Here is a 16306-nt window from a genome sequence, read left to right on the forward strand (position 1 = left end):
ACAACAAATAACATACAAGGGAACTCCCATAAGGTTAACAGCTGATTTCTCAGCAGAAACTCTGCAAGCCAGAAGGGAGTGGCATGATATACTTAAAGTGATGAAAGGGAAGAACCTACAACCAAGATTACTCTACCCGGAAAGGATCTCATTTAGATTTGATGGAGAAATCAAAAGCTTTACAGACAAGCAAAAGCTAAGAGAATTCAGCACCACCAAACCAGCTCTACAACAAATGCTAAAGGAACTTCTCTAAGTGGGAAACACAAGAGAAGAAAAGGACCTACAAAAACAAACCCAAAACAATTAAGAAAATGGTCATAGGAACATACATATCGATAATTACCTTAAACGTGAATGGATTAAATGCCCCAACCAAAAGACATAGACTGGCTGAATGGATACAAAAACAAGACCCATATATATGCTGTCTACAAGAGACCCACTTCAGACCTAGGGACACATACAGACTGAAAGTGAGGGGATGGAAAAAGATATTCCATGCAAATGGAAATCAAAAGAAAGCTGGAGTAGCTATACTCATATCAGATAAAATAGACTTTAAATTAAAGAATGTTACAAGAGACAAGGAAGGACACTACATAATGATCAAGGGATCAATCCAAGAAGAAGATATAACAATTATAAATATATATGCACCCAACATAGGAGCACCTCAATACATAAGGCAACTGCTAACAGCTATAAAAGAGGAAATCGACAGTAACACAATAATAGTGGGGGACTTTAACACCTCACTTACACCAATGGACAGATCATCCAAAATGAAAATAAATAAGGAAACAGAAGCTTTAAATGACACAATAGACCAGATAGATTTAATTGATATATATAGGACATTCCATCCAAAAACAGCAGATTACACGTTCTTCTCAAGTGCGCACGGAACATTCTCCAGGATAGATCACATCTTGGGTCACAAATCAAGCCTCAGTAAATTTAAGAAAATTGAAATCATATCAAGCATCTTTTCTGACCACAACGCTATGAGATTAGAAATGAATTACAGGGAAAAAAACATAAAAAGGACAAACATATGGAGGCTAAACAATACGTTACTAAATAACCAAGAGATCACTGAAGAAATCAAAGAGGAAATCAAAAAATACCTAGAGACAAATGACAATGAAAACACGACGACCCAAAACCTATGGGATGCAGCAAAAGCGGTTCTAAGAGGGAAGTTTATAGCTATACAAGCCTACCTAAAGAAACAAGAAAAATCTCAAGTAAACAATCTAACCTTACACCTAAAGGAACTAGAGAAAGAAGAACAAACAAAACCCAAAGTTAGCAGAAGGAAAGAAATCATAAAGATCAGAGCAGAAATAAATGAAATAGAAACAAAGAAAACAATAGCAAAGATCAATAAAACTAAAAGTTGGTTCTTTGAGAAGATAAACAAAATTGATAAGCCATTAGCCAGACTCATCAAGAAAAAGAGGGAGAGGACTCAAATCAATAAAATCAGAAATGAAAAAGGAGAAGTTACAACAGACACCGCAAAAATACAAAGCATCCTAAGAGACTACTACAAGCAACTTTATGCCAATAAAATGGACAACCTGGAAGAAATGGACACATTTTTAGAAAGGTATAACCTTCCAAGACTGAACCAGGAAGAAACAGAAAATATGAACAGACCAATCACAAGTAATGAAATTGAAACTGTGATTAAAAATCTTCCAACAAACAAAAGTCCAGGACCAGATGGCTTCACAGGTGAATTCTATCAAACATTTAGAGAAGAACTAACACCCATCCTTCTCAAACTCTTCCAAAAAATTGCAGAGGAAGGAACACTCCCAAACTCATTCTATGAGGCCACCATCACCCTGATACCAAAACCAGACAAAGACACTACAAAAAAAGAAAATTACAGACCAATATCACTGATGAATATAGATGCAAAAATCCTCAACAAAATACTAGCAAACAGAATCCAGCAACACATTAAAAGGATCATACACCACGATCAAGTGGGATTTATCCCAGGGATGCAAGGATTCTTCAATATACACAAATCAACCAATGTGATACACCATATTAACAAATTGAAGAATAAAAACCATATGATCATCTCAATAGATGCAGAAAAAGCTTTTGACAAAATTCAACACCCATTTATGATAAAAACTCTCCAGAAAGTGGGCATAGAGGGAACCTACCTCAACATAATAAAGGCCATATATAACAAACCCACAGCAAACATCATTCTCAATGGTGAAAAACTGAAAGCATTTCCTCTAAGATCAGGAATGAGACAAGGATGTCCACTCTCACCAGTATTATTCAACATAGTTCTGGAAGTCCTAGCCACGGCAATCAGAGAAGAAAAAGAAATAAAAGGAATACAAATTGGAAAAGAAGAAGTAAAACTGTCACTGTTTGCGGATGACATGATACTATACATAGAGAATCCTAAAACTGCCACCAGAAAACTGCTAGAGCTAATTAATGAATATGGTAAAGTGGCAGGATACAAAATTAATGCACAGAAATCTCTTGCATTCCTATACACTAATGATGAAAAATCTGAAAGAGAAATTATGGAAACACTCCCATTTACCATTGCAACAAAAAGAATAAAATACCTAGGAATAAACCTACCTAGGGAGACAAAAGACCTGTATGCAGAAAACTATAAGACACTGATGAAAGAAATTAAAGATGATACCAACAGATGGAGAGATATACCATGTTCTTGGATTGGAAGAATCAACATTGTGAAAATGAGTATACTACCCAAAGCAATCTACAGATTCAATGCAATCCCTATCAAATTACCAATGGCATTTTTTACGGAGCTAGAACAAATCATCTTAAAATTTGTATGGAGACACAAAAGACCCCGAATAGCCAAAGCAGTCTTGAGGCAAAAAAATGGAGCTGGAGGAATCAGACTCCCTGACTTCAGACTATACTACAAAGCTACAGTAATCAAGACAATATGGTACTGGCACAAAAACAGAAACATAGATCAATGGAACAAGACAGAAAGCCCAGAGATTAACCCACGCACCTATGGTCAACTAATCTATGACAAAGGAGGCAAAGATATACAATGGAGAAAAGACAGTCTCTTCAATAAGTGGTGCTGGGAAAACTGGACAGCTACATGTAAAAGAATGAAATTAGAATACTCCCTAACACCATACACAAAAATAAACTCAAAATGGATTAGAGACCTAAATATAAGACTGGACACTATAAAACTCTTAGAGGAAAACATAGGAAGAACACTCTTTGACATAAATCACAGAAAGATCTTTTTGGATCCACCTCCTAGAGTAATGGAAATAAAAACAAAACTAAACAAATGGGACCTAATGAAACTTCAAAGCTTTTGCACAGCAAAGGAAACCATAAACAAGATGAAAAGACAACCCTCAGAATGGGAGAAAATATTTGCAAACGAATCAACGGACAAAGGATTAATCTCCAAAATATATAAACAGCTCATTCAGCTCAATATTAAAGAAACAAACACCCCAATCCAAAAATGGGCAGAAGACCTAAGTAGACATTTCTCCAAAGAAGACATACAGACGGCCACGAAGCACATGAAAAGATGCTCAACATCACTAATTATTAGAGAAATGCAAATCAAAACTACAATGAGGTATCACCTCACTCCTGTTAGAATGGGCATCATCAGAAAATCTACAAACAACAAATGCTGGAGAGGGTGTGGAGAAAAGGGAACCCTCTTGCACTGTTGGTGGGAATGTAAATTGATACAGCCACTATGGAGAACAATATGGAGGTTCCTTAAAAAACTAAAAATAGAATTACCATATGACCCAGCAATCCCACTACTGGGCATATACCCAGAGAAAACCGTAATTCAAAAAGACACATGCACCCGAATGTTCATTGCAGCACTATTTACAATAGCCAGGTCGTGGAAGCAACCTAAATGCCCATCAACAGACGAATGGATAATGAAGAAGTGGTACATATATACAATGGAATATTACTCAGCCATAAAAAGGAACGAAATTGAGTCATTTGTTGAGACGTGGATGGATCTAGAGACTGTCATACAGAGTGAAGTAAGTCAGAAAGAGAAAAACAAATATCATATATTAATGCATGTATGCGGAACCTAGAAAAATGGTACAGATGAGCCAGTTTGCAGGGCAGAAGTTGAGACACAGATGTAGAGAATGGACATATGGACACCAAGGGGGGAAAACTGCGGTGAGGTGGGGATGGTGGTGTGCTGAATTGGGCGATTGGGATTGACATGTATACACTGATGTGTATAAAACTGATGCCTAATAAGAACCTGCAGTATAAAAAAACAAACAAAACAACTAATACTAAACTTTCATTGGGTTATTTGTATGGAAATATGTTAATATAAATGTTTCAGACATTACATGAAATTTCTAAAAATCTTATATTTGTATTTGTATGGAAATATGTATGGAAATATGTTAATATAAATGTTTCAGACATTACATGGAATTTCTAAAAATCTTATATTTGTATTTGTATGGAAATATGTATGGAAATATGTTAATATAAATGTTTCAGACATTACATGAAATTTCTAAAAATCTTATATGTTCTGGTATAATGTTATAAGTAATAATCCTAGTTATTACTTTAAAATGTATATCTCAGAAATAACTAATTTTCTTGTCAACTGCATTATTATGAACTTTCATCAAATCTTTAACCGTGGTCATTTTTAAGTCTTTTGTCATTTACAGACAGTTCTGGGTGTACTCTGATGATTTTGCAAATATGTTCCTATAAAAGGGTTTCATCTTCAAGAAATTCATGGAAAAGACTCTGACAAGTATAAGTTTCTGGTAACTGACTGTACTGCTGAACTGAATGAATAAGCATCTTCAGAACTCTAATGAAAAACTGATGAACTCATAAAAGTGCTAACAAAAGATCAAGATAAAAAAAAAATGAATTACATGGGACTGAGTGAACTGATGAGGATGAGTATAATTTTTGTGACTTTCTGTCTGAATTAAAAAAAAAAAAAAAAATCCCACAAGGACTCAGAGGCAAAGAATATACAAATCAATTTTCACTGCAAAGTAAAGGAGCTGTTACAGTGGAGGATTACTGGACTGAATGTCAATATTATGACAGAGTATGAGTGTGTTTCATGTTTGGTAATTGCAATCATGGTTGCTTTTTTTGTGGTCATCCATGTACAATGCTTGGTGTCAGTCTATTTATCTCTTGTAAAAATAAAATACAGTGTGTGTGTGTGAAAAAAAAAAAAAAACCTAAAAAAAAAAAAAAAAAAAAAAAAGAAGATGGACACAACAGAGTACTTACTATATCATTCCATTTGCATGAAGTTCAAGAATAGGTAAGACTAATTTATAGTGATACTGGTCAGAATAGTGGTTATGTTGTGGAGTGGGGCAGCATTGACTAGAAGGTGACATAAAGAAACCTTCCAGTAAACTGGGAATGTTCTATATCTTTTTTCTCCAGCTTTATTGAGGCAGAATGTTCTGTCTTGATCCAAGTGGTAGTTACACTGGTATATACATATGTAAACGTTCATTGAGCTGTGTTGCCAGATTGGTGTTTTGCTGTACCTTAGTTATACTTCAATTTGGAAAAAAGTAAAAAATAAAAACAAAACAAAAAAAAGAATAGTATTTAGAAATGAAGATCGGGATATTAGGTGTAGTCACTGTTACTGGAATATAATTTCTTCTACTCTCTGTCAACATAGAGAGGTCAGGAACCTACATGCCTGCGTGCGCATGAGTGCATGCGTGAGTCGTGCGTCTGTCTGTCCCTGTATTGTCTATGTTTATATCTATCTATCTGTCCATGACCTAAATAGCAAAAACATTTAACAGACATCTCTATTCCAAGTCAACACCAATACCACAGTGTTAATTCAAATCTTCTCCTTTTCCATATTTGGAACTTCTTTCCCCAACAATGCAAAACCTAGCTCCTATTATCCTTACTATATTTATCTATATGCTTAATTCTACAATGCTCAGAAAGTAACTTCAGAGTTGCTAAACCATACTACTGCAAAAGACTAACTTAACGAACTAGACTTAAAAATCTGTTTATATTTTTGTTTTTTCTTTAGGTTGATGTTATATAGTCAAAATACTCTATACAACAGTTGCTCAGGGTAATTAATGTTTTCCCTTCAGTGTAGTTAGGTTATTAATTTGAAATACATTGTTTTAAAATTTTGTATTATTTTAAGAATTTTTCCCATTCTATTTTATCTAATATGCCAAACATTAACATCGTTCAAGAAATCAAACTGTATACACAAAGCTAGAATCAGAGAAGTGACTACCCTACCTTCCACCTCATCCCACCCTCTCTCAAAAACAATCAGTTACATTATTTCTGGTTTATCCTTCCATGTTTCTTTTTACAAAAGGAAGCATGCTCAGATACACTTATTTCTCCTTTGTTCTTCTATAAAAAGTGGCATTTCATGTGTACTACTTTTTATCTTTTGCTTTTTTTCTCTCATTTAAAAACAATTAATATTCATTTACAGAGAAACTCTTCGTTCTTTTACAGCTGCACAGTATTCACTGTGTGTGTAAAAGTTTATTCAGTCACTCTCCTATGTATGGGCATTTAGATTGTTGCCAATATTTCTACTTTCTGGAACTTATTGATAGTTTCAATATAAACAGGTATTTGATCAATTTTTGTGAATCTTCCATATGCTCCTGAGGACAATGTATGTTCTCTATTATCAGAGTGTAAATTTTAATATATAACCATGATATACACCTTATTTTTTATGTCTTTCAGGAACCTAAGTTTTCCTCTCTTGCTTCTTCTTTTCACCATTTTATGCAAGATCTGTCTTATTTAATATATATCCATACATCTAAGTTTGTGTGTATATCTTTCAGGATCTTAATTTTCTTCTCTTGCTTCTTTTTCCCTTCACCACTTAGTCTCCAGAAGGAATTCTCCCCTTTTTTTGTTTTTACCCTCTTCTCCCTCAGAAGCATTGCCTTTTTAAGACTGACACTTTGAGTCCAATTCACTTTTAGATCCCTTCCCCATAGAATACTATCTGATCTACAAAGATTCTTAGGGTGAATTTTTTCTTTCTGAGGGTGATTTCAGTTCTTCTCTTTTCTGCATAGATTTTCTGGACCCACTTAACTCTTCAAAAGAGCTTGGAGCAAGAAATAGCTCTGCTAGAAATTGGTGTTTATTTTTCTACATAGAGGTAATTTGAAGTTTGTTTTGCTTCCTCTCTTCTATTTAAATTCAAGGTATGATATTTGGAGGAGAGCTAGGCAGTTGCTATTTTCGCAGCTAATCACCGAATAAAATTTAAGGGGCTATTATCAAAAGTATGTCTTTATTTTGCTAACATTGCTACTTAGAACTTTTTGATCATAATTTAAACTTAAAGTCAATTGAGACAACATCTGGATCATGATAACATTTCACCTTTTTACAGAAGGAGCTATGATTTTCTAATACTTAAAGAAGGTAGACATCCATCCAGATCATTTGAAATCATTTTCAGTTCATTAAAATGAAAGAATAGAAGACACTGGATGTGGGGAGGCAAGAACACCATCTTGTTTTTAATTACTCTGATTTATCATCTTGTTGGTAAGTAGGAAATTTTTGTGAAACTTGGACTCTGAGATTAGTGATAAGATTCAAGGTTAAAGCACTATTTACTGGAAGTTTATATTGAGCTCAAGCAGCTTAATTCATAATGTGTTCCTTTTCACAAAGGCTGAGGGAAAAGAAAATCAATAAAAGTTCAGAATAATCTTGTATTTTTCTTGACAAATTTCTCTTCAAGTTAATAAAGAGTGAAATAGTGACTAATAATGGGATAGCCTTACCAAAAGTTTCCTTGAAATTTATCTAAAATATTTTCCTGAGGAATTCAGACATGCAATTTATCAAGGAAAGAATCTAATACAAAAATAGATGCAATGTATTATAAAATAATAGGTGCATAGTCGTTGTTTACTTTTTGTTGTTTTTTATCTATATGTCATCATGGTCACAGAGTTAATACAATTAAAGAGGTTTATCCAGATAGTCATGTAGTTATAGAAGACTTTGAATGAATATATTGGCAAAAGTCTTTATCTATTGCTGCCAGCAAAGGCCACTGCTATTAGATTACTCATTTCTCTCCATAGCCTCTCCTCAGCTTCAAGGAGTTGCACGACTTATTATTTTCAGATTTTTATAGATTCTAGGGCTTCTTTTTCCTGGTTAGCATGATGACACAGTGAGCCTGCTATACACCCACATACCAAGGAGTGGGAAAGCAGAACAGAAGATGAGACAATTTATTTAAATAGGCTGAGTGATCCAAATGAGACTACATAAATAAATCCTGATACAACTAAATTAAATGAATGTTTAAATTTAACAGAGACTATTTTATCTGGGAAGGCTGAAATAGCTTCAATTGACAAGTTCAGTTGTACCTAAGAAGGATATGAGAAATTTTTAGACTATAAGAACTATATTTTTTCCATATATATTAGTGTACTTGAAAGTCCCCTATATAATAACATTTTAACAGTGTCAAGATTTAATACCACTATTTCTATGTTCCATTTTTTCATGCAATCTCATTTACATGGACAAGTTCTGTCCCTTCCTTACACCACCACCTCTACCCCTGGTTCTAACAATTAAACAGAGAATTAGTAAAGCAGTGTTTTTCTTTGCACAAGTATAACATGGATAAACTGGCCTACCAGTTTGTAGGTATATTTGTTAAGCTCCCAATAAGAAACAGATGGCATCCTCATATGGGTACTTCAGAAGAGTTTAATGAAAGGACTATTTACAAAGCTGTTAAAATATTCAGGGAAGCCAACAAAGAATACAATAATACCCAGCAACAGTGATTACCAACAGAAGATCTGACACTGCAAAGGGAGGAATTCTGAAAAGGGCTTTAGCATATGTAAGGGTCCATCAGACAGAAGTTGTGGCTTTCAAAAGAGAAATGTGGCTACTGCCAAGTCAGCCCTGGTAGGGACAAGCCAGAGGAATAAATACCCCTACCTCATTATCCTCCTGCCCTCCCTCATCTCCTGCAGGTGCAGAACCCAGAGGCAAGGGAGCTGTCTGATACTTTCCATATAGTCACCTTCTTAGGCAGAAATCAGAATGGAGACTCATCAACAACAGATATGGAAATGCAAATGTATAGCCAAGCAGGAAATGAGAAGTTTCTTTTAAGGCTCAATATTTTTATCAAAAATTATACATTATAATTTTTTAAAATATGTATTTTAATATCAAACAGACATGGGTTTGGATCCCAACTCTTTCCCCATAAGCTGTGTGACTGTGAAAAAGTTACATTAATGCTGCTAAACCTCAGCTTAACCATCATTAAAATGGAGCAGGAGACCTTCAAGATGGCAGAGGAGTAAGATGTGGAGATCACCTTCCTCCCCATAAATACATCAGAAATACATCTACATGTGCACAACTCCTACAGAACACCTACTGAATGCTGACAGAAGACCTCAGACTTCCCAAAAGGCAAGAAACTCCCCATGTACATGGGTAGGGCAAAAGACAAAAGAAAAAACAGAGACAAAAGAATAGGGATGGGACCTACACCTCTGGGAGAGAGTGTGAAGGAGGAAAAGTTTCCACATACTAGGAAGCCCCTTCACTGGCGGAGATGGGGGGTGGGCGGGGGGAAGCTTTGGAGACACAGAGGAGAGTGCAGCAACAGGGGTGCAGAGGGCAAAGTGGAGCGATTCCTGCATGGAGGATTGGTGCCGACCAATACTCACCAGCCTGAGAGGCTTGTCTGCTCACCCGCTGGAGCGGGTGGGGGCTGAGAGCTGAGGCTCTGGCTTTGGAGGTCAGATCTCAAGGAGAGGACTGGGGTTGGCTATGTAAACACAGTCTGAAGGGGGCTAGTGTGCCACAGCTAGCCAGGTGGGAGTCCGGGAAAATGTCTGGACCTGCCTAAGAGGCAAGAGACCATTGTTTCGGGGTGTGCGAGGAGAGGGTTTTCAGAGCACTGCCTAAACAAACTTCAGAGATGGGCGCGAGCCACGGTTATCAGCGCAGACACCAGAGACAGGCATGAAATGCTAAGGCTGCTGCTGCAGGCACCAACAAGCCTGTGTGCAAGCACAGGTCACTATCCAAACCACCCCGCCCAGGAGACTGTGCAGCCCTCCACTGCCAAGGTCCCGTGATCCAGGAACAACTTCCCTGGGAGAACACACGGTGCACCTCAGGCTGGTGCAAATTAACGCTGGTTTCTCCTGCCACAGGCTCACCCCACATTACGTACCCCGCCCTCCCCCTGGCCTGAGTGAGCCAGAGCCCCCTAATCAGCTGCTACTTTAACCCCGTCCTGTCTGGGCGGGAACAGACGTCCTCAGGCAACCTACACACAGAGGCCGGGCAAATTCCAAAGGTGAACCCCAGGAGCTGTGTGAACAAAGAAGAGAAAGGGAAATTTCTCCCAGCAGCCTCAGGAGCAACAGATTAAATCTCCACAGTCAAGTTACCCTATGCCAAACAACTAGCAAGACAGGAACACAGCACCACCCATTAGCAGAGAGGCTGCCTAAAACCATAATGGTCACAGACACTCTAAAACACACCACCAGACGACGTCCTTCCCACCAGAAAGACAAGATTCAGCCTCATCCACCAGAACACAGGCACTAGTCACCTCCACCAGGAAGCCTACACAACCCACTGAACCATCTTTAGCCACTGGGGGCAGAAACCAAAAACAACGGGAACTACGAACCTGCAGCCTGTGAAAAGGAGACCCCAAACACAGTAAGTTAAGCAAAATGAGAAGTCAGAGAAAAACACAGCAGATGAAGGAGCAAGGTAAAAACACACCAAACCAAACAAACGAAGAGGTAATAGGCAGTCTATCTGAAAAAGAATTCAGAGTAATGATAGTAAAGATGATCTAAAATCTTGGAAATAGAATGGAGAAAATACAAGAAACGCTTAACAAGGACCTAGAAGAACTAAAGAGCACACAAACAATGATGAACAACACAATAAATGCAATTAAAACTTCTCTAGAAGGAATCAATAGCAGAATAACTGAGGCAGAAGAACGGATAAGTGACCTGGAAGATAAAATAGTGAAATAACTACTGCAGAGCAGAATAAAGAAAAAGAATGAAAAGAATTGAGGACAGTCTTAGAGACCTCAGGAACAACATAAAATGCACCAATATTCGAATTATAGGAGTCCTAGAAGAAGAAGAAAAAAAAAGGGACTGAGAAAATATTTGAAGAGATTAGAGTTGAAAACTTCCCTAATATGGGAAAGGAAATAGTTAATCAAGTCCTGGAAGCACAGAGAGTCCCATACAGGATAAATCCAAGGAGAAACACGGCAAGACACATTTTAATCAAACTAACCAAAATTAAATACGAAGAAAAAATATTAAAAGCAGCAAGGGAAAAACAACAAATAACATACAAGGGAATCCCCATAGGTTAATGCTGATCTTTCAGCAGAAACTCTGCAAGCCAGAACAGAGTGGCAGGACATATTTTAAGTGATGAAAGGGAAAAAGCTACAACCAAGATTATTCTACCCAGCAAGGATCTCATTCAGATTTGATGGAGAACTTAAAACCTTTACAGACAAGCAAAAGCTAAGAGAATTCTGCACCACGAAACCACCATTACAACAAATGATAAAGGAACTCCTCTAGGCAGGAAACACAAGAGAAGGAAAAGACCTACAATAACAAACCCAAAACAATTAGGAAAATAGTAATAGGAACATACATATCAATAATTACCTTAAATGTAAGTGGATTAAATGCTCCCACCAAAAGACACAGACTGGCTGTATGGATACAAAAACAAGACCCGCATACATGCTGTCTACAAGAGACCCACTTCAGACCTAGGGACACATACAGACTGAAAGTGAGGGGATGGAAAAAGACATTCCATGCAAATGGAAATCAAAAGAAAGCTGGAGTAGCAATTCTCATATCAGACAAAATAGACTTTAAAATAAAGACTATCACAAGAGACAAAGAAGGAAACTACATAATGATCAAGGGATCAGTCCAAGAAGAATATATAACAATTGTAAATATTTATGCACCCAACATAGGAGCACCTCAATACATAAGGAAAATGCTAACAGCCATAAAAGGGGAAAGTGACAGGAACAAAATCAGAGTAGGGGACTTTAACACCCACTTTCACCAATGTACAGAACATCCAAAATGAAAATAAATAAGGAAACACAAGCTTTAAATGTACATTAAACAAGATGGATTTAATTGATATTTATAGGACATTCCAACCAAAAACAACAGAATACACTTTATTCTCAAGTGCTCATGGAACATTCTCTGGGTTACATCACATCTTGGGTCACAAATCAAGCCTTGGTAAATTTAAGAAAATTGAAATCATATCAAGTATCTTTTCCAACCACAATGCTATGAGACTAGACATCAATTACAGGAAAAAATCTGTAAAAAATACAAACACATGGAGGCTAAACAATACACTACTTAATAACCAAGAGATCACTGAACAAATCAAAGAGGAAATCAAAAAATACCTAGAAACAGATGACAATGAAAACACGATGACCCAAAACCTATGGGATGCAGCAAAAGCACTTCTAAGAGGGAAGTGTATAGGAATACAATCCTACCTCAAGAAACAAGAAACATCTCAAATAAACAACCTAACCTTACACCTAAAGCAATTAGAGAAAGAAGAACAAAAAAACCCCAAAGTTAGCAGAAGGAAAGAAATCATAAAGATCAGATCAGTAATAAATGAAAAAGAAATGAAGGAAACAATAGCAAAGATAATAAAAATAAAAGCTGGTTCTTTGAGAAGATAGACAAAATTGATAAACCATTAGCCAGACTCATCAAGAAAAAAAGGGAGAAAACGCAAATCAATAGAATTAGAAATGAAAAAGGAGAAGTAACAAGTGACAATGCAGAAATACAAAGGATCATGAGAGATTACTACAAGCAACTCTATGCCAATAAAATGGACAACCTGGAAGAAATGGACAAATTCTTAGAAAAGCACAACCTTCCCAGAGTGAACCAGGAAGAAATAGAAAGTATAAACACACCAATCACAAGCACTGAAATTGAGACTGTGATTATAAATCTTCCAACAAACAAAAGCCCAGGACCAGAGGGCTTCAAAGGCGAATTCTACCAAACATTTAGAGAAGAGCTAACACCTATCCTTCTCAAACTCTTCCAAAATATAGCAGAGGGAGGAACACTCCCAAACTCATTCTACGGGGCCAGCATCACCCTTATACCAAAACAGGACAAAGATATCACAAAGAAAGAAAACTACAGGCCAATATCACTGATGAACATAGATGCAAAAATCCTCAACAAAATATTAGCAAACAGAATCCAACAGCACATATAAAGGATCATACACCATGATCAAGTTGGGTTTATCCCAGGAATGCAAGGATTCTTCAATATACGCAAATTAATCATTGTGGTAAACCATATTAACAAATTGAAGGAGAAAACCATATGATCATCTCAATAGATGCAGAGAAAGCTTTCGACAAAATTCAACACGTATTTATGATAAAAACCCTGTAGAAAGTAGGCATAGAGGGAACTTACCTCAACATAATAAAGGCCATATATGAGAAACCCACAGCCAACATTGTTCTCAATGGTGAAAAACTGAAACCATTTTCCCTAAGATCAGGAACAAGACAAGGTGTCCACTCTCACCACTATTATTCAACATAGTTTTGGAAGTTTTAGCCAGAGCAATCAGAGAAGACAAAGAAATGAAAGAAATCCAAATCGGAAAAGAAGAAATAAAGCTGTCACTGTTTGCAGATGACATGATACTATACATAGAGAATCCTAAAGATGCTACCAGAAAACTACTAGGGCTAAACAAGGAATTTGGTAAAGTAGCAGTATACTAAATTAATGCACAGAAATCTCTTGCATTCCTATACACTAATGATGAAAAATCTGAAAGTGAAATTAAGGAAACACTCCCATTTACGACTGTAACAAAAAGAATAAAATACCTAGGAATAAACCTGCCTAAGGAGACAAAAGAAAACTATAAGACACTGATGAAAGAAATTAAAGAGGATACAAACAGATGGAGAGATATACCATGTTCTTGGATTAGAAGAATAAACATTGTGAAAATGACTATACTACCCAAAGCAATCTACAGATTCAATGCAATCCCTATCAAACTACCAATGGCATTTTTCACAGAACTAGAACAAAAAATTTCACAATTTGTATGGAAACACAGAAGACCCCGAATAGCCAAAGCAATCTTGAGAAAAAAAAAATGGAGCTGGAGGAAGCAGGCTCCTGGACTTCAGACTATAGTACAAAGCTATAGTAATCAAGACAGTATGGTACTGGCACAAAAACAGAAATATAGATCAATGGAACAGGATAGAAAGCCCACAGATAAACCCACACACATATAGTCACCTTATTTTTGATAAAGGAGGCAAGAATATACAATGGAGAAAAACAGTCTCTTCAATAAGTGGTGCCGGGAAAACTGGACAGCTACATGTACAAGAATGCAATCAGAATACTTCCTAACACCATACACAAAAATAAACTCAAAATGGATTAAAGACCTAAATGTAAAGCCAGACCCTATAAAACTCTTAGAGGAAAACCTAGGCAGAACACTTTATGACATAAATCATAGCAAGATCCTTTTTGGCCCACCTCCTAGAGAAATGGAAATAAAAACAAGAATAAACAAATGGGACGTAATGAAACTTAAAAGCTTTTGCACAGCAAAGGAAACCATAAACAAGATGAAAAGACAACCGTCAAAATGGGAGAAAGTATTTACCATTGAAGCAACTGACAAAGGATTAATCTCCAAGATTTACAAGCGGCTCATGCAGCTCAATATCAAAAAACAAAAAACCCAATCCAAAAATGGGCAGAAGACCTAAATAGACATTTCTCCAAAGAAGTTATACAGAATGCCAACAAACACATGAAAGGATGCTCAACATCACTAATTATTAGAGAAATGCAAATCAGAACTACAGTGAGGTACCACCTCACACCAGTCAGAACGGCCATCATCAAAAAATCTACAAACAATAAATGCTGGACAGGGTGTGGAGAAAAGGCAACCCTCTTGCACTGTTGGTCGGAATGTAAATTGGTACAAAGCCACTATAGAGAACAGTATGGAAGTTCCTTAAAAAACTAAAAATAGAACTACCATACGACTCAGCAATCCCACTACTGGGCATATATCCTGAGAAAACCATAATTCAAAAAGAGTCATGTACCACAATGTTCATTGCAGCTCTAGTTACAATAACCAGGACGTGGAAGCAACCTAGGTGTCCATCGACAGATGAATAGATAAGGAAGATGTGGCACATATATACAATGGAATATTACTCACCATAAAAAGAATGAAATTGAGTTATTTGTAGTGAGGTGGATGGACCTAGACTCTGTCATACAGAGTGAAGTAAGTCAGAAAGGGAAAAACAAATACCGTATGCTAACACACATATATGGAATCTAAAAAAGAAAAAAAAGTGGTTCTGAAGAACCTAGGGGTAGGACAGAAATAAAGATGCAGACATAGAGAATGGACTTAAGGACACGGGGAGGGGGAATGGTAAGCTGGGACAAAGTGAGAGAGTGGCATGGACTTATATATACTACCAGATGTAAAATAGATAGCTAGTGGGAAGCAGCCACATAGCAAAGGGAGATCAGTGGTGCTTTGTGACCACCTAGAGGGGTGGGATCGGGAAGGTGGGAGGGAGATGAAAGAGGTAAGGGATATGGGGATATATGTATACGTGTAGCTGATTCACTTTGTTGTAAGGCAGAACCTAGCACACCATTGTAAAGCAATTATACTCCAATAAAGATGTTTAAAAAAAATGGAGCAATATCCATATAACAGGATGGTAAAATGGTACTCTTTCTCTCTCTGTTTCAGTTGAAACACTGAAGTCTAAAAACTATATAAACCCAAGCTTTTCCCACATACTAAAGCAAGGTATGTGTCGACCTGATTAGGACTTACTAAGCAGACTGTGACAGCTGGTTTTGTGACTCCCAATTCTTCATTAAGCTTGAGAAATTAATAAACATCTAATAGAAGGAGGGCAGAATTCTCTGGAGAGAAACATTGCTGTTATGTACATTCTTACTGTCATCTTGAAAAAAAAGCACAATGTAAGAGCTGTGAGTTGAATTTCTGTGTGTTACTAAGGATGATAGCCTGGGAGAAAGCC

This window comes from Balaenoptera borealis (assembly GCF_965194805.1).
Source record: "Balaenoptera borealis genome assembly, chromosome: 2".
NCBI lineage: Eukaryota > Metazoa > Chordata > Mammalia > Artiodactyla > Balaenopteridae > Balaenoptera > Balaenoptera borealis.